The 21,887-nt window shown below is 39.5% G+C and overlaps 2 long non-coding RNA genes across 2 annotated transcripts; one reads left to right on the top strand and one right to left on the bottom strand.

The window, feature by feature from the left end:
* Positions 1–1,203: 1,203 nt before the first annotated feature.
* Positions 1,204–6,549, bottom strand: LOC109143540. Its single transcript, XR_002043784.1, has 3 exons — positions 6,217–6,549; positions 1,930–2,038; positions 1,204–1,287 (listed from the first exon to the last, which is right to left on the bottom strand). It is a non-coding gene; the product is annotated as an uncharacterized LOC109143540 (long non-coding RNA).
* Positions 6,550–6,656: 107 nt separating this feature from the next.
* Positions 6,657–21,869, top strand: LOC109143539. Its single transcript, XR_002043783.3, has 4 exons — positions 6,657–6,763; positions 7,386–7,572; positions 10,152–10,205; positions 21,561–21,869. It is a non-coding gene; the product is annotated as an uncharacterized LOC109143539 (long non-coding RNA).
* Positions 21,870–21,887: the final 18 nt, after the last annotated feature.

Raw genomic sequence — 21,887 nt, 5'->3', positions numbered from 1 at the left:
TACAAGAAGCAGGTGCCTGACATTTTCCCAGTGGCAGCCACATCATGTCTTTGTAGCTTTTTTTTTGTCTTTTTTCCTGCTTAACAAGTACTTCATTTAGCTGCATTTTGTTAGAAATCATTTTTAGCACCTTCGAGTACTCATGAAATGCAAACTGCTGTAAGCTGTAACAGCTCAGCTTGGCATTGCATAGACCTTTGTGTTTACAAAGAAATACAGAACTTGCACAGCAAATCTAATACATTCAGTTTCTTCTTTTTCTTATAAGATGCTTCATTAGCATGGGAGAAAAGGCACATCAGGACTTCCAAACCTAGCATATAGAGGAACAAAATAAAACCTCCTAGAGATCTAAATTCACCAAAGCATACATGCAGCTACAGGTTCTTTTCTTCTCGGTTGCTTTTGTGCCATCACTGTGGAAACAGCTGACCAGACACGCCTTCTCACAAGTGTGCAGATGTGCCCTTGGGATGAAATTTATAAATTAATAGGTGCTATGGCAGGCTGATGGGTTTGACTCACGGGGGTGAGAAGTGGGAACTGAAACTGAGTGGTTTAGACATTTGTAGTGTGGTCGAAATTCTTCATATATCTCTACGTCATGTATAGCATCATGTACCATAAAACAACAAGGTTTTTAATAGATCCCTTGGTTATGGCTGAAGCACTGCCATGTTTTTCTCTGTCATTTATAGTAAGCTGATTACAAGAAGTGCTTATTACCCAGACCAATCCCCAGGGAGGACCCCACATGTCTGGTGAACAGTGAAAAAAGATTCCTGTGGTGGAAGAGTCCATGTAATGAACTAGCACAGTGTACATGGTATGCAGAAACTGACAGTATCAAAATAATGATTTCCATTGTTAATGCCTTGCACTAAGAGGAGTTCAAAACTACTGTTTTGATGAAAAAGACAATTATTATAATTGTGCTTAATAATATAAATACTATATATATACATTTGGATATCTACTTAAAAATATCTCAAAGTGAACCCCATTCTGCCCTAAAAACACCCACACTGAACCCTTATAGCTGTGTTCCAAAGTCAAGGTTAGGTACCAAAACTAAAGCAGTTTGATTTTCAAGGTGCTAAGTAAACTCAGGTCCCATTGACTGCAAAAGGATTTGTGGGTTTTCAGTGTTTCTGTAAATCTGGCCATTGGTTAAGGTTTCTAGATATGATTTTAAGGCTCTTACCAGGAGCAGTCAGCCTTGGAAATCCCAGATAAACAGCTTACAGAAGCAGGGTGATACACAGCACTGGGTGACAGTCAATTTGACTATGTATAGAAATGTACAGAACACAGAATGAGTATGGCAAAGATGAGGGAGGATAAGAAATATCTAAGCACTAAAAATCACGTACATGTGCAGAGATATGTTATAGCTTGCAGAAAAAGAATTCTATGGCTTCAGCACAAATAAACTTGGACTTAGTTTTGAATGAGCACATGATCCTAGATCCTGCTTAATTCCTGGAAAAAAGAAAAAAAAAGAAAAGAAAAGAAAAGAAAAGAAAAGAAAAGAAAAGAAAAGAAAAGAAAAGAAAAGAAAAGAAAAGAAAAAAAAAGAAAGAAAAGAAAAGAAAAGAAAAGAAAAGAAAAGAAAAGAAAAGAAAAGAAAAGAAAAGAAAAGAAAAGAAAAGAAAAGAAAAGAGAGAAAAGAGAAAAAAGAAAAGAAAAGAATTTGCTTGATACCAGGGTAGGACATGAAAAGCTAAGCAGTTGCTAAAGCAAGTTTTTCAGAGAAGCTGTCTGTACTCAGGCTGTAATGTTCATTAGGTAAGGATGGGAAACATGGCCTGAACAGGAGTTTAGAAAATATATACAACAAATAGGATATAATAAATTATATTTCAATACATACTACAGAAGGCTCCATCTCCCAGATCAGGAAAACATTTTCCCTATATTGATACATACTTCCTTCTAGCAGACAAGGAGAACATCTTCCTAGCCTTCCTCAGTTCCACCAGTAGGCCAGCCTTGTGCATCTGTCAGTCTCCACAACCCCAGTGCACACATACACTATCTAGAGGGCAAAGGAGAGCATTAATAAATTCACTGGGTTACACACCACCACTCTGCTCTCAGCACAAACTTTCTGATTATGCTTGTGGCTATCATTAACCCACAGTGGCCATAAGCACTCTATTGCTTTTTATCAGTGACCTATAACAACTCTTCACAGCTTGTGCTATCAGACTTTAACCTGCTACATGGGGTAAAGGCGTCCACTGCATTCCTTCAGCAAGGGGCACCAGGATTTTAACACTGCCACATGCCTGAAGTATTCTGTAAAATGTACAGGGGAGCAGGAATTCATTTCCACTCAACAAACTGTTGGTTTGTGCCCTTGTGGATGTGATTGCCCACCCATGCTTTGCAGGAACGTGTAAACAGCTAAGGAAAACTGCTGCTGCCTCAGTCAGGTGTTGCCATGGAACAGCAAAAACAGTGGTCGCACAGACTGTGCCCCAGACAAGTGTCCTTGACATAGGTGAGCAAAGCTTAGTTGTGAAATTCTGCATTGCAGCATTATAAGAAACTTCTTAATAGACCAAATTTCCAGTGCTTAGGAAGTTCAGCCACTTCTTGGTCTTCAGCACAGTCCTGCTGCTGTCTATCGATGTTGGGCAATTCCAAACGATCTGTTTCTGTTTTCTTTCTAAGGGTCATTGGTCAAAGAAAGAAACTTCACTGAACCTCCAGTGTTCAAAAAGTTGCTTATCTAGGCTGTCCCACTGCTATTTGACTTGAAATGAACAAAAGTAGATAACATAAAGTGTCCGGATTCTGCAAGTTGAACTGCTGCCCCTGCTCCTGTGCAACGAGGCCTGAGTTCTCGTTTTTTGATGACACTTGCAGTTAATGAATTTGCTGGCAAGACTGTTAGCACTCAGCAACTCAGGACTCTTACCAGTGTGTAGTTCTAAAAGTCTTTTAGAAAGGGCTTTGCAGAAAAATGCACTTCCGGGTAGGGAAGATAATAAAGTAACTTAAGATTTTGTTAGGTACTGAACCATCTTCATATTTGATTTTATACTATGGCAGTCCAAAAAATTTGTCCTCAGTTGCATGGGCAGGTTTTTCATTCTTTGGAGGCTTCATGACTTCTTGGATTGTGTTTCTTATAACTACCAGGCTGTCATGGTTTAAACCTGAAGTACTAAATAAAATATCATAGTTGGACTTTAAAGTCTGTCCTTCTTCAAAAGTTGCTTTCCCCTAAAGTTATCTGCAAAATTGTGAGGCCATTCCATCCAGTTCCAACCCAGCTGAGACATACCAGGAGAGGCTGTCACATAGGCCTCTTTCCAAAACAAACAAAAATAAACTGGTATTCTGGTTCAACATTTTCTTTTGCTCTGCACCCCATGAGGCCTATGATTACAAAACTCAACAACATTTTGAAGTAAATAGTTCTTCCTATTTCTACTCAAAAAAACAAGTGGGACAGAAATCTCATGTTGAACAAGATCTGCCAAGTATCTGGTAGAGAGTGGGAGTATTAATACTCTGAATTAGGCAAAGGGTAGAGATACCATGGAATTCATCATTATTTAATTCACCCAGGTTTGTCACAACACTTACACCTCATCCTATTTCATTTTGTGTCCCACAAAAGTATGAGCTCAATTCTGTGCACTCTGCTCATTTCAATTTAAATAATCTTTTGAAAAGACAAATTCCTCTGAATCCTTTTGTAATGTGACTATTAGAATAGAGAAATTTAACTATGTGGTGTGAGCACACACCTTTGCATTTAATACTTAGGCCAATGCAATTTGGTACATTACATGACAAGATGTCACATTGCTTGATGAGACACGGTGGCCAGGATGCTGAAAAAAATGGATATTTCCTTTGAACAGATGCAGCAATCTGATTTAACTACAGGGCAAGCACCTAAACTAGTGCCTTCTCAATATGACAGATGAATTAGCCAATAAACCCTGAGCCTATAATTTCTCGTTTGTCTATGGATTCTGAGAACCTTGTTTGAAGATTTTTTTTTTTTTAATGTTACTTCATTGCAGAGCATAAGTACTTAGCCTTGGAAAATACTGCTGATGGCATACTTCTGTCCTTGATTCGGAATGGGCTCATTTCCAAGTTGTGGTCTACGTCATGATCTCTGGGATCCAGCATCTCTCTGCCATTCAACATTTAGCAACTCTGTTAAAAGCCAAACAGAGGGCTGGGAACCAGTTTTCTCAAGGGAAAAAAATGTCCTTTCATTGTTGGGCTTTCTCTGTGCCTGGGCATGTTAGATTTCACTATTAATCCTGACACAGACCTCATACTCAAAACATGTCTAAATAAAACCCTCATAATAAATCAGGATTTATTATTCTAATCTCATTTAGGTCATACAGTGGCGTAAAACAGTACAAATGTAGGGCCTTAACCCATATCCTTAAGGAAGCCAAAGCTTCCATTGGCTTCACATAAAGTAATGCCTATGCTTCGAGGTCAGGAGCTCACCACACAAACTAACCAGAGCAATGCAAATACCTTTAAAGCAAGAAAAGTGTGGTTTCATAATTTCAGCCCATATTTGACCAGAGGAAAATTTTCCAAAATACATTACTCAGTGTATGGAAGATTAAAAGAGACAAAGTCTGGAAACAGAAGCATCTGAACATGAGTGCTTTTGTTTCACTTTCAAACGCGTCTGTCAGGGTGGTTGAACGTAGATTTCAGGCTCTCCTGCAGATTTTTCCATTGCACAAACTGCAATAGGAGTAGTCTGAAGCTTGGAGTTGCAGTTTGGATTCCAGACTGGTAAGAAAGTCTTGGACACCCTGAATTTTCTGTCTGTGTTGCACGTTCCTTGGGGTTTAAAATAAGACTCAACAAACTGAGATCTAAGATTAAAAAGAATTGAAAACAATTTGTTGCTTTTCACTGTTTAATTGATTCTTTGCAGCTTTCACTTTCCTGGATGCCTCCATAACCCAGAAAGACACTTTGAATCCTTGATAGCTCAAGCAGAATATATCCTCTCCTTTGCCAGCCTTCTCTGCTTTCTTTGCCTTAGGGTTTACCACCTTCTTTACATCCATCCCCAACCCCCACTGGAAAAACCCATCAAAAGGGAACTAAAGCAGTTGGGCATTTCCCTTCAGCGGTGATTCCCTTAGATAGATTGGTCAGCTGTGTATGAGCTGACTGGAAAAGAGAGGTGGATTAGATGTGTACTGATAACAGAGGGAGGTGGATTTGAGTGCTAAAGGTTACTTGGCCCAGTGTCTGGGCATTTCATATTATCTGTGACACTTCCTGGCAGGGAACATGTCTTCTCTTCACAAGAATCTTGACGGGTAAATAACAAAAGTCCATTTGTAAAAGGATTATTTTAGCCACATCCAGGAAAGCGAGTTAATTAATTTTCTTCCCTTGGCTTCTGATACTTAGACAATATGAAGCCTCTGGCTCACAGCTAAAAAACCCTTTCCATGTTAGAAATCACCTGATTCAGCTCTAATTATTGTTCATTCAAGCAGCTGAGAATACAGCTGTGGAAGCAAAAAGTCCAGAATCTTGCTTAAACCTTCTCAGGTTGATGTCTTGAGAGGGTTTTTAACACCAGTGTCCTAAATCTATGCCAGTTAGTGCCGACAGGCTAGCTCAGATGAAGATGAGAGTTTATGTTAGGAAGTGGGCTCACAGACAGGCCTAAGCAGCTTGGTGCTCCCTCAGTTTCTGAAACTGTGTTGCCACAGCTGTCCTCCGAATGTGGCCACTGCAGAAACTTGTTGGCTGCAGGGCTGTCCTTGGAGTATTGATGAAGACAGTTTTGTTGGTGAGGGACTCCGGTCTAGCCTTTCTGGGATATAAAACAGGGTGGAGAGGGACAGCCACTGTAGCTGGAAGCAAAGGATCCTGTCTTGTACTGCAAGGTGATATAACTGGGCAGAGGAACAGAATTCCTGAGATACGTGTCAATTTCACAGCTCAGCAATGCATTCCTACAAGATGAGCTTTCTTTGATCATTAGTCAATCTGTACTTAAGCACATCTAAAAAGCCCTGAGATACATTTGTATTTCCTGGGCTAAAATCAAGTAGTAAACAAACCTTTCTAGCAAATTTGCATTCAACATTTGACAAGTCAGATTGAGCCAACAAGTGCCCTTCCTTGCCCTACACATGCATCCTTTGGATGTCGTATCCCATGTTCACACACGTATGTTTGTGCTGGTACCTTCCCGCTGCCAGGGGTCTTGTTCAAGCTGTCAGTCCACACCTGAGGGCAGAGCACTCCGGTGGCACCTCCAGGTTCAGTGAAAGGAACGGGACAGAGCTGGCACCTTATCTGCCAGCAGGGTGCCATCTGCTGCCCCCCAGATCGTGCTGCGTCCCCACCCGCTCCGGGGCGCCTCTCTGTCAGCAGAGAGGAGCTGAAGGCAGCACGGAACTCCTCGCCTCAAGCCACCGTCTGCCAATAGGAAGGGACAGGGAGGGCTGGCTCAGAGCCCCCCCGCTCCGGGAGCCGGCCCGGGTGGCCCGTGGGCGCGGGGACACGGGCGGGGGTGGCGGCCCGAGGGCAGTCCCGGCGCCAGGAGCGGGACAGGGACTGCGGGGAGCGGCGGGGCGGGCCCTGCTCGGCCCTTCCCTCACAGCGGGGCGGGCAGAGCCGCCGCCACCGCGGGCTGTCCCTGCGGCGCCACCGCGACCCCTCGTGGGAAATGAGAAACGGGAATGGCTTTATCAGCTGCTCGTTGATGGGTTTGAATTCCGGCTTTTTTAGGGTGGGGTTTTTTGGTTTGGCTTTGGGGTTTTGTTTGGGATTTTTTTTATTTCTCTTTCTCTTTTTGCTTCTCTTTCTTCTGCTCACCTGAGATGGACACAGAGATTGCGGCTGCTTGCTTTCCCCTCCAGCTCTGTGTATCCTGAGGGTATCTGCTTTTCCGCAGTGCCTGCCTGTGAAGATGCCTGTTTTCTCTATAAAGCTCCCCTGGAAGAGAAACAGAGGCTGTTGCATAGATTCATGTCCCTCAGCCAGCTGCATTTAGCCAGGAGGTTTCCTGTCCCGACCAGCAGCTTTTCCGTATTTATTATCCCTGTTGCAAAGCAGGAACCAGCATTGTCTTGATTTATTCTGCAGGGTTTTACTTGTTTGTGAACTGTGCCTCAGTGGCAGAAACCGATTGAGCTTTATCTCCTCCTCCTTAACGTCATTAAAATACATTTATGTGAAAAATAATAGTATCTGGCTTAACAAAATGTTGGTTTTATTGGGGGGAAAGTGCCAAGGTTATATTGTATGTTCATAAATGGAACTGCTTTTGCTTTTAACACAGTAAAATAAAAGATGATCTTTTCACTAATGCAATAATCATGCCAGCTGTTTATGTTTGTTTTATCGTGCAGAACATTAAGTGCATTAGTCTTCAAATGGCCCAGCTGAATAAATTGTCCTAGTGGAGCAGAGAACTGTAAAAGTGTAAAAAAATAAAATAATGAAAAGGAAAAAAAAAGCAAAAGAGAAAGTTCGAAGAAACAGAGTTGCAGATGTTTTTACAGGAATGACATTAAAGAGAAAATCTGCTTGGAGACAGTAAGTGCCATTTTGTAACCTTTGGAGGATTTTTGTAAAATTCTCACAAGCAAGTTGTTTGATGATACCATCATATGGATAGCAAAAACTCTGGGTTTTTTTCATTTTTTTCCATAAACCCGTGTCTATGTAAGTTTATTATATTAAATAAGCATCTTAGCCACTGTTGTGGCTTAACCCCAGCAAGCAAATAATCAACATTATTATACTAAATCCAAAACACAGCACTGTATCAGCTAAGAAGAAAATTTACTCTATCCCAGCCAAAACCAGAAAAATTACAATTATAATTTCTTAACAATAATATTTGACAATAAATTTATAATAAATCATAATTATAAAAGAAAAACACATTATATAGCTATATCAATATTGTCCCTTAATATGTTGCTAAATATAATTTAAGTTATAATTAAGTAATAATTTATAATGTCTAAGCACCAAGTAACAAGGTATTAACTATTTAAATATTAGGACATGATGGAATTAAGATTGTCACTGCAAGTTTTATTTGGACACCTTTGCAAGTGCTTGGTAGTTTTACCTCCAGTGATTGTTTTTCCTCCAGGATCCTTACTTCAGAGGACAAAATAGTAATGCAACAAGTGTTGCAGGAGGAACCAGAGTTGCTAAAACGTTTAAGGTTTACAACGTTTAAGGTTGTAAGGTTTAACATATATATGAGCTGAGGTTTGGTAAAATAAGGGTTTGCATCAAATTATATCAGCTCTTTTTAAATACAGGGTGAGGAGAGCTGAGGAACTCTGCAGAGAGGAGAGGTTAGAAACTATCCAGTGGTACATGCTGTGAAAGGAAAAGGAATAGAAAGATTTAACAGCTGGGATGGAGGGCAGGGAGTAAGAATTTAGCCTGGACATACTTCTATCACCTCCAGCTGTGCTGACTGTAGTTTATTTTGGAGTAAAATCCAGTATAATACAATGGCAGGTCTCCAATCCTCTTAAAGAATGGATAACTTTGCAGTAAAATTACTTCAATCGTTTTTGCTATTAAAATGTTTTAAGAGGTGTATTCCTGTGTGCAGCTGTATTTGCTCCATCTTAACTATGTCATTGCAGAGAATGTTTCATCAGAAACTGCTGGGTTCTGGGCTATTTTTCACATTTTGTTATCCCATTTTTTTTAAGAAGTAATGACAATCTCAGCTAGGCAAAGCTGGTACAGCCACTTGAATAATGAATAGAAAAAATATACAGAATTTCAAACTACCTTAATGAAAGAAACTGAGCAGCTGAATTTAAGTCTTATTAATTGGTATGAAATGTTTTCAGATTTGCATAACCTAATTTATAGTTTTAAATGCAAGAGATGTACTAAAGAGGCCTCAGTCAACAGAACCAATGACAGCTAAAATCAAAAGTGATTTTAAGCAATTGGCAGTCCTTCTTGGGACTGCTTGTCCCAACATGCATCCTGCTAAGTATTGGGGCTTTTGAGAAGCACAAGTATAAAATTGTAGTCCTACAAACTGTATGGCACTTGATCATTTATTGCACAGTGCTGTGTGTCCTGTGTTCGAAAAGTTTAAAGACATGAAGGAGAGAAGGAAGGAAGCAAGGAAGGAAGGAAGGAAGGAAGGGAGGAAGGAAGGAAAAGAGAAAGAAAAGAAAAGAAAAGAAAAAAAGAAAAGAAAAGAAAAGAAAAGAAAAGAGAAAAAAGAAAGAAAAAAAAAAAAGAAAAGAAAAGAAAAGAAAAGAAAAGAAAAGAAAAGAAAAGAAAAGAAAAGAAAAGAAAAGAAAAGAAAAGAAATTTGGTTACAACTGTGTAAAATCTGTTCTATCTACCTACCTATTTTATTGTGTGTATCAATAATTTTTAAGAAGGGGAAGCAAAATAGTAATGTCAGAGAATGTTTGCATTAAAAAAAGAGTGTGATTTGGTAGTCAAAAGACAGTAGGGAGGAGGCATGATCAGTTTCCCCCATGGAGCTCTGTGAATAACACAAGAAAAATTCTGTCTTCCAAGTATTTTCAGAATACACATTAAATCTAAATTATTTTTATTTTTTAAGTTTAAAGAACTTTGTAAAAGGAAGTGATTTCTATTTTTAAAAAAAAATGAAAGCATGAAGCTAGTTATTTTGCACAGAGCCTTTTTCATAAAGGCTTTTTATGAAAGCCTTACAGCAGTATATAAAAAATTAATTTAATGTTAGAAGGAATGAGATATATTTTGGAAAAAAAACCAAAATGTGCTTTCTGTGCTTTCTCCTGCAAGACAGAGCCCATGGAAAATTATCAGCCATTTTAAATTCACCATAATACACTGAGATTACTGAGGAGATATAAATGTTTCTATCAAATTTTGAGATAGATAGCTAGATATGCAAAGCAGGTGAAAATCCTGAACGCTCAGTAGTAACAAATTCTATCTTTTCAGGGGGATTTCACTGATACAAACTTAGCAGTCTGAGTGAGTGTGCTAGCTTTCATTATACATTCTTTGCTTTTATTAGTGTCAACCTTGTTTTTAATCTTTTTTACATTCAAGAAATTTATGAGGATTTGTTAAAAAATTTGCCTTGCTAATACTAAATCAGTGCATTTTTTAACTCCTAGGAACCCACACACTGCCAAATTGTTAGAAAGAAGTTGAGCACTACCAGAAGTGGAGTAAGTAACTTTACTAACAGTGCCACCACTTGTTTTTTTCCAGCAGAGACACATAATGTTGATTTTTTCCCCTCACTTAGGGACATATTCCTGTCTATTAAATATGATTCCTTTCTTTGTTGAAGTCACTTTATATACTGATTTCACTTACGTTTCTATGATATATTGGCCAAAGATCTAATCCAATGAGAATCCTTACACATGGTTAGTGTGTCCAGGAATTTGAATTACTCTAGTCACTGCATATGTATTCAGTGTCTAGCTACTCACATGAACTTGGAGAGGATATTTCAAATGCTGTCTATCCATTTAAATTCCATATAAATATCCAAATCCATGTAGTTACAGTAAGATGTTATGAATGACCTTTCCCAGTTTCAGTCTAGGTGGTTTTGGTTATGCAACTGGTAAGAGTAAGCAGAATCAAATATCCATATCAGCCAGCTCTTGGAATTACTGCTACTCTGCATGAATGCTAAACAGAAAGCAAATATCCCTCCCACACCCCCAAATAAATATGTCACCAGTTTATGAACTGACTTAGGTAGACCATTATTTTCAACATGGACCTTTATGGTTTTACTACTATTGGACACCTCAGTAAAAAGAAAGAGTTTCTGTAACTACACAGAATAATAGTTTTTAAATCATTAATGTACAGGTGATCTTCAAAGAAAAAAAAACCAAGTTAAAATACATTGAATATGGTTAATCAGTCACTACTTCTAAAAGACTTTTTTTTGCAAGCTACCATGCACTCAGACACTCTCTCAGGTGCACTGGCTTAGGCTGTGCCCTTTTTTTGGGTTTTTTGTTTCAATTGTGCACATACCTACCGTCCAGAAATCTTGGAGGAAAAAAACATGGCTATAATTTATGATAATTTAAATAATTAAACAAAACAAATAAAAATTAAATAGTTTAACTTTTAATTACAAGCTCCAAAATAAGATTGGTAATTTAACTGAAGTTCTAATTAAGATTAGTCTGTTTGGAGAATACATATGTTCATATATTACAACATTGTTTATGAGTCTTGTAATTAACACTAAAATTAAGTGCTCTTTCTGTGCATAAGCTTTAAAGTCCCCGCTATTGCTTTTATGCCGTGTGTGTGTAGTGGCTGGAGGCAGCTGGGGGCCGCTTACAGAGGGCATGACCTATTAATAGCTTTAGTAAAAAGGTGTGTTTCTCTAGATTTAACATAACAGGTCTATCTGCAGCTCCGATCAGCCCCTTCGCTGCAGGTGTCTTCACGGCAGGGGCCAGCGGAGGGTGCTGGTGTTACTGTTCTGCGCCCGAGCACCGTGGGGGGAAAAAAAACCAACTAGCCGAGGGCAACACTGTGCTGGGAGTGCCGTGTGCCAGCGTGGGGTCCTGCGGCTCCCCTCCCAGCACGGCCTGTGCGAGCTCCCACCGCTCACAGCCTCGAGAATCTGTGAAATGGTTAATAATGATTGATAGTGAGCACCGTCTCCGACGGACGGAGGTGGGGGAGTGTGAGGGGAACAGCCTCCTTTGAGAGGGAGCCTGCCGCGGAGCACTCCAAACAGCTGAGTGGTAGGAGACTGTGGTTCGTCTCACTTTCAAAGTGTGAGGCTTGACACATTGGTAGACACAGCCGCTGGACTCAGTCTGTCATGGCAGGGGGTTCAGTTTGTCGGTTTCTATTTTGAAATACCTTTGTGGAACTGCACAACAGAGGTTTACATCTTTAGCATAGAGCCATAGAACGTGCTGAGTTTAAAGGGACCCATCAGGATCATCGAGTCCAATTCCTGGCCTTGCACAGGAAATCCCACTAATCACATCATGTGCTTGAGGGCATTGTTCAAACACTTCTTTGACTCTGTCAGGCTTGGTGCTGTGACCACTCCCGTGGGGAGCCTGTTCCAGTGCCCAACCACCCTCCGGGTGAAAAAGTTTTTCCTGATATGCAACTTCAACCTTCCCTGACTCAGCTTCATCCTGTTTCCTTGCATGCTGTCACTGATCACCAGAGTGAAGAGATTGGTACCTGCTCCTCTGCTTTCCCTCATGAGGATGTTGATGGAAATCACAATGAGATTTCCACTCAGTCTCCTCCAGATTTTGGCTGCATAGTGCATCCTTTGTGGTGAACTTTCATTTCCCCTGTGATATTGTAGTTTCTTGGCTGTTCACAAGCTATCCTGATGCCAACTTTGAAAAGTCACCTTTTAGAGGCTGCAAAGTATGCAGAATTAAAAGTGTCCTGTACAGTATTCCATTCATGTTGAATAGCTTATGCTTGAATCTTTACTGGTTGGCTTCACAGGTAAGAGACCTCTGCCAGGGAAAAACCTGCTGGAGCCCTCAGTGTCTGCTTTGCTATAGCTGCAGTTTGCCAACTGTCCTAAAGTGACAGCCTGCAATACCAAGAAGTCTTTAACACTCACTGAATAGAGTCTGAAGACAGAAATAAACTGTTAGACATAGGAAGCAGGAGTCAAGCTCAACAAGGGATAACTTCTAAATACAGTGTTTAATCCTCTTAGTGTCTCTTGTGTGCTGGTGTCTTTTTGGTTGGAACTAACTTCATCCAGTTTTTGCTCCTTGCACCAGTACCAGTGCCCTTCTTGTGCTTAGCAAGACAGGCCTGCCCATTCATTTCCTTTCTTCAAGCATCCTTCCTTATTACTGAGTGGCAGCATTTCTCTTTTATTCAAAACTAGCAGATGCTCATTTAGAGAACTGACTTGTCTTAGCTGAGCACTGCTGGAGATAAGAGAGGTCTTCTGTCAAAAAGGAGATCCATTTTATCCTGCAGGGTGCCAAGGCCGGCAGAATCAGCAGACCCTGGGATTCATTTGGTATGGCTGGGAGTGCACACATGGTTAGGCAGCTGTTCACCTCTTGCTTCTTTGCCTGCAGGACTGGATAGCCCAAGTTGTGCTCTTCTTCGTTACCAGCTCCCTTCTTGAAGTCATCAGGGAAAGTTGTACAAGCAGATGCTGATTGTGACAGGGCTCATATTTGTATCTTCTCACTCAAAAGACTCGAGTTCTCTTTTGCTTTCCCACCATCCTTCTCTCATCTGACTCCTTTTTGAAATTCAGGGTTTTCTCCCCCTGGTTATTCCTTCTCAACTGAAAAAAGACACCCTGAAAATATAGATTACTGAGGCCAGTGGAAGTCCAATGGGCTTCCTCTTAGTCCTGGGTCTGGCTCTGCCACAGCAGGAGCAGCTGAGAGCAGCTGGTTCAGATACTGGAACAGTAACTGAGTTGTTACTCTGCTGAAGCAGCACATGCAACAAATATTTATGTCTGGTACCAAGAGGGGAAAAACATGTTCAGAGAAGATAGGCTATTTGGAAATTACCAATGTCTTGACCCTAGGCAAGGCTGAGCAGTCTGGGGGGGATTTCTGTTTAAGTCAGTCTGAAAACTATAGTACACTGTAGGGAATGTTCAGAAATCATAGAAACTAGAAAAATTATTACCATTAGTGCCAGTGAAATAATAAGGCTAATGTACTTCTAAGTTCTTCCGTATATATAACATATATGCTATTGAATATAAGTCCCAAGATTGCAAATACTCAGGCAGAAATGTTCCCAAGTTTCAGAGAACACTTAGATGCATGAAACATGCAGGGCATGCTGATGAATATCTGGAAAGGAGCATCAGCAAGGAAGAAAATTAAGTTAGCCCTGGTCATAGTTTGCCATGTAAAATGGACACAATGCTCTGGAAACTTTAAAGGTAAGGTTTTATTCAGGCAAGAATCATACCAAATAGAATTTCCTCTCTACTTGTCCTACCTTTGTATTTTGCCGTCTTTGCATAAGAGGGTTTTTGAACAATACTGCACTGTCAGGGGTGATTTTATGCTGTTGTGTTAGGCCAATCTGTTTGTTTTACTTTACTCTGAAGCATACATCCTGTTTTCAAAGTAATGGCACAATTTATGGAGAACAGAAACAGCTTGCAGATACTTAAGACCAACCTTTTAATTCCTTCACCACACAGAATGAAAGTTGTTGCATAAGTGTTTGTATCTTTTTCTGCTTACTGAGCTGTAATTGTCAGTCATATCCTCCCCAATGGGGCTGAATTTGGCAGCCAGCAGCAGAATCCTTTGTTACATATTTGCTCTCAAAAGCTAACTCCTAATTTTTCTTTGGGATGTTTTTTTACTTAATTTCTGCCATGTGGTAGCCTCCAGAGTATCTCAAGTTGGTGAGCTTTTCCTGAGGCTTGTGAGCTTTAGGAATAACTACACAATTTCACACTCTTCACCCATAGAGACGGTAATTAGTTGAAATTGGATTTTTTTGAGAAGAAACATGATCTGCTCCACTTTAGAAAGCTGCTTCTGGTTGCTAGGAAATCTCCACTGAGTTTCTATGGGTCTTCTGATTTGCAGGTGGACAAGCTGTATTTCTTTAGTGCCTTAACTTTTCTCTTTGGGAAGTGGAATAACAATACATGTTTCTCAAATCATCAGGAAAGGTTTTGAAATTTGACAGAGCAGAAATCTGACAAATGGAAAGTGCTGTTGAAACTACCAGAGCAGAAATCTGACAGATGGAAAGTGCTGTTGAAACTAACACATCATGATTTTTGCTAATATTGTACCATGATTGCTATATGAAAAGCTGCTTTATGTTTTAGCACTGTTGCTGGGAATAAGCCACAGAAAAAAATACATTTTAGGTAAGACAAAGTCCTGTTCTGAGTACTTAAATAACTGAATTTTATTTACTAAAATGGAAGAAGCAAAGGAGAGCAGACTTCCCTCAGGAAGAACACAATCCTCTTGTTTGTTCAAGTGCTACGGATCATTCTTCAGGAGTTAGACTCTCTCCTCAGATGATAAAAAGGCTACTATCCACCAAAAAATCAATAATTTTGTTAAAACTTGGGTCCAACATAATACATATTTTTCCCCCATTATTTGTTTTCAATAATTTAATCTCCAATTTTTTTTCAGACTATACAAGCTGTGTACACATGGTAAATAGGGGTGTCTAAATGACAATTTCATGTTGTATTTAATGGCTCTAAAGATGGATGTGTAGCTGGATAGGATAAGTGTTTTGAGGGCCAAATGCATTAAATACATAAAATCCATAAATAACAATTATTATATATTTCAAGAAAAAATAGAGAATTAAGGACCAGATATAGATAGTTTTGTTTGGGATAATACCTTTTCTTTCCTAAGTTATTTCCTCAGGTTTAGAGGCCTCACTTGTAAATAAGTATAACCCATGCTGGCAGAACTGTGCAACTGTGTAACTTTGAAAGATCTGTGCTGCTGGAAAACATTCAAAGGTTTTTCATGCAGGAAGTTTGAGGGAATAATAAAAGATTTGCAATTAAAGGGAAACAGACGTGAGTTTCTCTGGGAAAGAACTCAAGGAATGAGAACTGGTCAATGAGCCATAAAGAAGGTCAGCCCTAAGATCCCAAAAGGTTAATAAAAAGACTCTTTTGAAAAAAGATAAAGAAGGAAACTAGGATGCAGATAACCAGTATGGTGTTAAAGGCGCTTGTGGGGGAAAAGGTAAAGGAGAAGGATGTTTACAGTGGGTTCAGAGAGCTCAAGGGAGAGAAGGCAGGACAAGTGAGGTCATTTAGTTAGAGGTCCAATAGTGATTGGAGAATAAGAACAAGTAATTACCTGGAAAGGCTTTGGTAACCTTTCATTTGCAAGTGTAGCTTTTAAAGTTGTAAAACTTGTTGCCTCTCCCCCTTGACAAGCTTAGAAACCTGCCTCTGACTTCAGGTACACAGGTACATTCGTATTCCTAAATGAGAGAGGGCCAAGGATGTCCCTCATGCACGGAACGCCTGAATATCCAAGCTGCCCGAGTGTTAGCTGATCTCTTGCCTGCTCCAAAAGGCTCTTTCCATGACAAAACACAGGAGCGGTCTGGTGACAGTTTGCTCCAAGGACCACGCTCAAAAAGCAGTCACAAGCCACGACCAGACTTTGTTCTAGCCCTTTCTGATCTTCCAGAGCTGGCTTAAAGGCTTTGCGACTTCAAATACCTGCACATACCCTCATGTCACAGGCTTTGGTATGTGACATGTACCCTTAGCTTCGTGCTTTAACTAAACCACTGCTGGTCTCTGTAATGGCTCATTTTATTTCAGACACTCTGAACAGGGATGGGGAAAGAGGGGGAAGAATGAAAAAAAGTGTCCTAGGGCTACAGTAGCCAAGCAGAGATTGTGGGTTAAATGCTTTGCAGAGTGGACACTCTGGTGAGGTCTAGGGTCAGTAGTTTGGACACAATCCAGTCCTTGCTACTTGGCTTCAGGGATCACCCTCTGTCCCTCTCCCAACTGCAAGTGTAGACTACACAAGGTGTTTGTTTCCAGCAACCTCTTGTAGAAGAGACTTCTCTTGCTCTTACCCTGTCACTTATCCAGCGAGTAAGTTATTGCCTCAATCCTAGTGTTTGCAAATCCTGCCTCTTTTTTCTCAGGGGCAATGTGTTTGTTTCTGTGTCGAGTCATTTCAGTGCAGATCCCTGTGTTTTATTGCTGCTCTGTGACAAAACTAGTGTTACATCCTAGGGTAAAACACTAAACTTGTTTAAAGTTTAAATTTGGGAAGAAATGAGTGGGGCATTGTAGGTACAAAAATGCTGTTAGTGAGGATTTTTTGTTATTTTCTAAGTCCGTGAGAGACTTTTCTCTCTCACAGAAGAGGTAGTAGGGAATGTAAACAACCAAGCCACCTACAACCTTGAAAAGTCTTGTTTATGGTATAGTAGAAAAATATTTTTGATAATGGATGTTTTAGGATTTTGGCCAATCACCCCCAAGGGGCGGCTGATCCTTTGTCCAATTGGACTATGAAGAAAAAGTCTATAAAAGGTTTGTAAAATAATTAAATAAATCAATCTTGCTGCAGAATTCCTGCCTGCTGGACCTTCTCTCCTCCTCCTCCCTATGACTGCGGGATACGGTGATATACTGTAGGAACCAGGCCTGCAGTAATAGGGCATTGTTTTTATTAGTCTGCAGATTCCAAGTGAAGTGAACAGCAGTGTAAGTCCTTGGGTCAGAAAGAATAAATAGCTGTAATTCATGGAATTACTCCTGGGGTTTTTTTGAATCTGGACTGTTTCAAGTCAGGGTAAAGTTCACTGTTTTTACTCAGTTAAAAAAAAAGGAGCAAAAGATCTTCTTTCAGCATTAAAATATATGGTGTGTTATAGCCAGCTACACACATTATGTCCAACATTTTAAACATAACTTGCCTCAAGCACACAAATTAGGTCCTCAGATTGAAAATGTACATCAGTTCTTGAACTTACATCTGTCTAATCTAAGAATAAATTATTACATTTATAGCACCTCATAGCTAAAGTTTCAATCCAAGATACTGGAAAACTTATGAAGAAGAAAAAAAAGAAGAAAAATAAATTAAAAAATTAACCATGAAACCACTGAATTGATATCCACCAGGTTTTACTACCATTTTGTGTGATCAGCAGAATTGTCACTCCAAAATTTTGCCTGTTGACAATGTTCTTGGAATCTAAAGTTATGATTCAGCCATCCTCAGGCAAATTTTGCCTTTAAGCACACATATCCACCCCCTCTCAGAAACTTTGGGGTGTGCTGAGTAGATTCCTGAAGGCAAAAATCATTTGGTGTAGCCAACTTTGAACAGGAGACATCAGGAAATGTTTGCATCCTCTTTTTTGGATGGAGAAATTTTCTTTCCTAGTAGACCTTGTCCAAAAATGAAAATATTTACAAGTAACCTCATTAAAGGAGATATTAATACCTATTGTTCAATCTAGCCAAGTATGGACTTACAGGGAAGTTAATCCTTCCTCTCTGCAGGGCTTTCACAAATATATATAGATGTAAAGATAAAGCACAACCTAATTTTGAGACCATACAGTTTATGAGAATAGATGTTATATTTATTAAATATTTCTTCCCTTATCTGGTCCTTTTGTAAAAATAGTAATTGAAATTGTTGGTCTTTGCTGCACCACTGCATGCCCTATCCCAAGTGAAAATCCTTTTCTCTGTTTTACTCACAGTCACTCAAGGTAATGATAGATTCTCCTGAGTGAATTTCACTAATTTAGGCAATGGATTCCACTCCAGGAAAATCAGTCTCATGCATAAGACTTTTTCCTTGTAAAAGATATCATTCAATAATCATGGGGGAAAATGGGTTAAGTGTCTTCTCTGAATTGTTGTGATCATTTAGACTTATCTGAGAAACCATATACTCTTTCTAAATGACAATTGTTGCAAGATATATTATTCTAGCAGGCAGAGAATCCCGGCAGAGCCAGCCTCTGTGAGGGTGGCTGGGTGCTCTGCAGACACAAGGGGCTGACGTGAGAGAGTAGCTTGGCTGTCACAGGAAAGACTGTGTCAGCGTTTCAGACTTTGTTAGCCCTTTTGAATGTTTGTAGAGAAGTTGAGGATATAACCATTTGTTAGCGAATTTCTAGCCACCACAAGCATCAGATCAGTGCTTGGCCTCTCTTTTCTTTCTGATTGTCATCTAGAAGCTTTGCTGTTGAGACTCAATATGACATCTTTTTTGTGTGTCTTACATCTACACCTGAAATTCACAGTCAAAATCTGGATGCCACATAAAAGAGAATACAACGTTTATCATTGCTTTTGGTTTGGGTGCACATTCAATCTGAAGTGATGGTTTAACTTGAGATGCATTAAATACCATCTCTTCACCAGACTACTAGGATATGTATTTTTCCATTGTGTAATATCTTTGTTCTGAAATCTGACACAATTATCAGTGGGTCACAGTAATTATTTCTTTAGTCTTGGAGAAGATAAGAGGTAAATGATACCTTTTCCACAGCTGTCTTCCTGTCCCATTCAAATTGGTTTTCCACATCCCATTCCCATTGTTTAAAAAACAATGCTCCTTCATATTGTAACTGGTTTTTGTGTGTATGAGAAAATGATTATACATTTTGTCTCTCTGTCTTCACTGTGTTTTTTAAAACTCTGAAATAATTTTTTATTGTCTGTTTGGAGACTTTTATGGCACAAAGCTAAAACTTTTAGATAATAACAAAACAGCAAGACCTGGCGTAGATGCAGTAGGTAGTGCTGAAATGAATATTTAAATAGAAGACTAATTATATATCCTCTTGCCCTGTTACAGCTCTCTCTTACTACAGAGAAGTTCTAGAATTCTTACTGAATTAGAGAATCTGTTCTTAAAAGAGAACAAGCATTAGGATGTAAGAAGGATATTTTGAATATATATATATAAAGTGTAATATTTTTCATGTGGCTACATGGCAGATGGAAGGATTATTTTTAATCTAGCCATTTTACATGATGCTTATATTCTTCTGTTCTCCATCTAATTTTTCCTAAATTTTAAACTGGGATGAAAAGAAACGTTCATGACTCTGTATAAGCATAACTTTCTCTGTGAGGTTTTTTTTGGTCCCCTGTTAAATATAGTTACCAGCTCTAATAATGAGAGATAGCAATAAATTAAGACAACCCCAGAAATATAAAGTGTCTCCTAGCACCAGACCTAGGAAGGGTCTGAGAGCTTCTGTTTTTCCCATGCTTCTTGCCCTGCTCCAGGGCAGTAATCTGCTGCTGCTGTGTACCATTATATCACAGCAGCAATCTGTCCTGTACTGACCAGGTCGTTGGCCAAGCGTTGACACATCCTCTTTCTTGCTCAGCTGTTCTCCAGAATGGGATATGAGTTTCTAAGGAGGTCGTCCTGCAATATTGCTGCCCTGTTGTTGCCCTGCAATATCTCTGCATGAGAGAAAAAGAAAGGATTCTACAATCTTCTATACTCTGCACTAACGCAGAGGCCAACATAGAATATCACCATTCATGTGCATCTCTTCTCAAAAGAATCTAAGAATTCCTCAGAATTAGTTCTTTTCTGTAGAGAGCTCTGCTGCAAAATACGTATTTTGTTTGAAGTTGCTCCAGAGTTATGTGTCCTCCATAGTGATACTAGCTCATGTAGAGTTACAGAAGGGATCTCATCCTGTCCCACTCTAGTGAACAATGAACATTCAATTCTAGGAGAGAGTGATTTAAATTTATGATGTGCACTCCATGATCCTCCTGTGAGCCTTGCCTTTGCTTGTGACTGCCTGATTCCCATGACCTTGTCTCTCTAAAAAATGCCCCTTCTCAGCAGACCTCAGTCCTATTCTTTCCTGCCAGTATCCCAAATACTTCAGTTTATTACCACATGGTTACTCCGTCCTTTGATCCACCCACTAAAATGCTTTTTTTGTCATTGGACAGCACAACATCATCATGAGAGGCTGAGTGCTTTACTTTCCTTACTCCAGTCATGCCAGCAAAGGGAACAGTAGCTCCGTTTTCTCTGTTAATGAAACCTGGGGAAGGGCTTGAGAAGGTCAGGCTTCTCCATATCTGTACCCCCTTTTCCAAATCTCCTCACATTTAGGCAGTGAAATTTTCAAATATATGTGTGTGTGAGCTATTTTAGTACTCTATGAGCATAGAAACTCAAGTCAAATATGTTGGACTGTCTCAATTCATTGTTAAATGCAGAATTATTCATTAAGGTCTATTGTTTAGTAATCTGATCAACCCATTGTTGACTTCTCAAAGCTTTCTATAATTCTGCTTCCACTATGCCTAATCCATGATTTATCTGAAAATAGACCCCACAGTAAGGAAGCATTTTCTGACATATGACTTACTTCTTTAGTTATTTCAATGTCCTAATTATCTGTAATCCTCAAACTCACCCATTTAATTCCTCCATCTGTTTGGTAGCAGTCTTCAGATACTTGTGTTGAAGATGCTCCATATCTTTGATGCAAGATCTTAATCAAATCTCCCCATTATCATTTAATCAAGTAGGCATGTTCAGTTCTTTAGCAATTTCTTGTACGTCACTTCCTTTTGTCCCCTGACCTTTTTTATGGTTTCAGTCTGAATTCTCTGCAGTGGTGAATTTTCTGTGACACCTCCCGTGATCTCGCAAGCAGTTTCTGGAAGAGCAGCGTCATTACATGCCTTTAGAAAATGTTACTTCCTTGTAACAAAATAAACCCCGCTCATTTGTTGTACAGGATCTCAGTGGCTGCTCAGGGGATACTATTGCTTTGTAAACTGCTGTCCTATCTGATTTAATATCCAATGAAAATGTGGAGTTCTTGATATTTACTAGCTATGAAAGAACTTCTGGAAGGTCCTTCTCAATTGTGACATTCGAGTTTGCATCTAAACACTTTCCTTCCCTTCTTAAATCTTGCTGAAGTATTTTTCATTCTCCATTCTGGTTGGAGTTTGCAATTAATATCTCCCAGTTAATTACAACATAAGTAAACATGCTTTTCCATCCCCTTTTTAGGTCGTTATTGAAGATGCTAGAAAGAGCAACGGGAAACGTATTTTCTTGTCTTAGAACTGAAAATTCTTAGTACTCCTCACAGTGGGAGCTACATACAAGGTAAACTTGTTTAGCTACAACAGAAACATTGCAATCCTCTTAAGGTAGATACAGACTAAACAATAACAATCTCAATATCCTGACTAATGGACAACATGGCTACTACCCCGTGTTTTAAGCATGCTGACTAATGGACAACATGACTACTACCCCGTGTTTTAAGCATGCTGACGAAGATATTTAACTCTTGAGCCGTCAGATCTGTTTCAAATTTACTACACTATGTTT

This window comes from Corvus cornix, chromosome 3, assembly GCF_000738735.6.
Source record: "Corvus cornix cornix isolate S_Up_H32 chromosome 3, ASM73873v5, whole genome shotgun sequence".
Classification (NCBI taxonomy): Eukaryota; Metazoa; Chordata; class Aves; order Passeriformes; family Corvidae; genus Corvus; species Corvus cornix.
The sequence above is the reverse complement of the archived record's forward strand: the minus strand, read 5'-3'. Positions and strand labels throughout refer to the sequence as shown.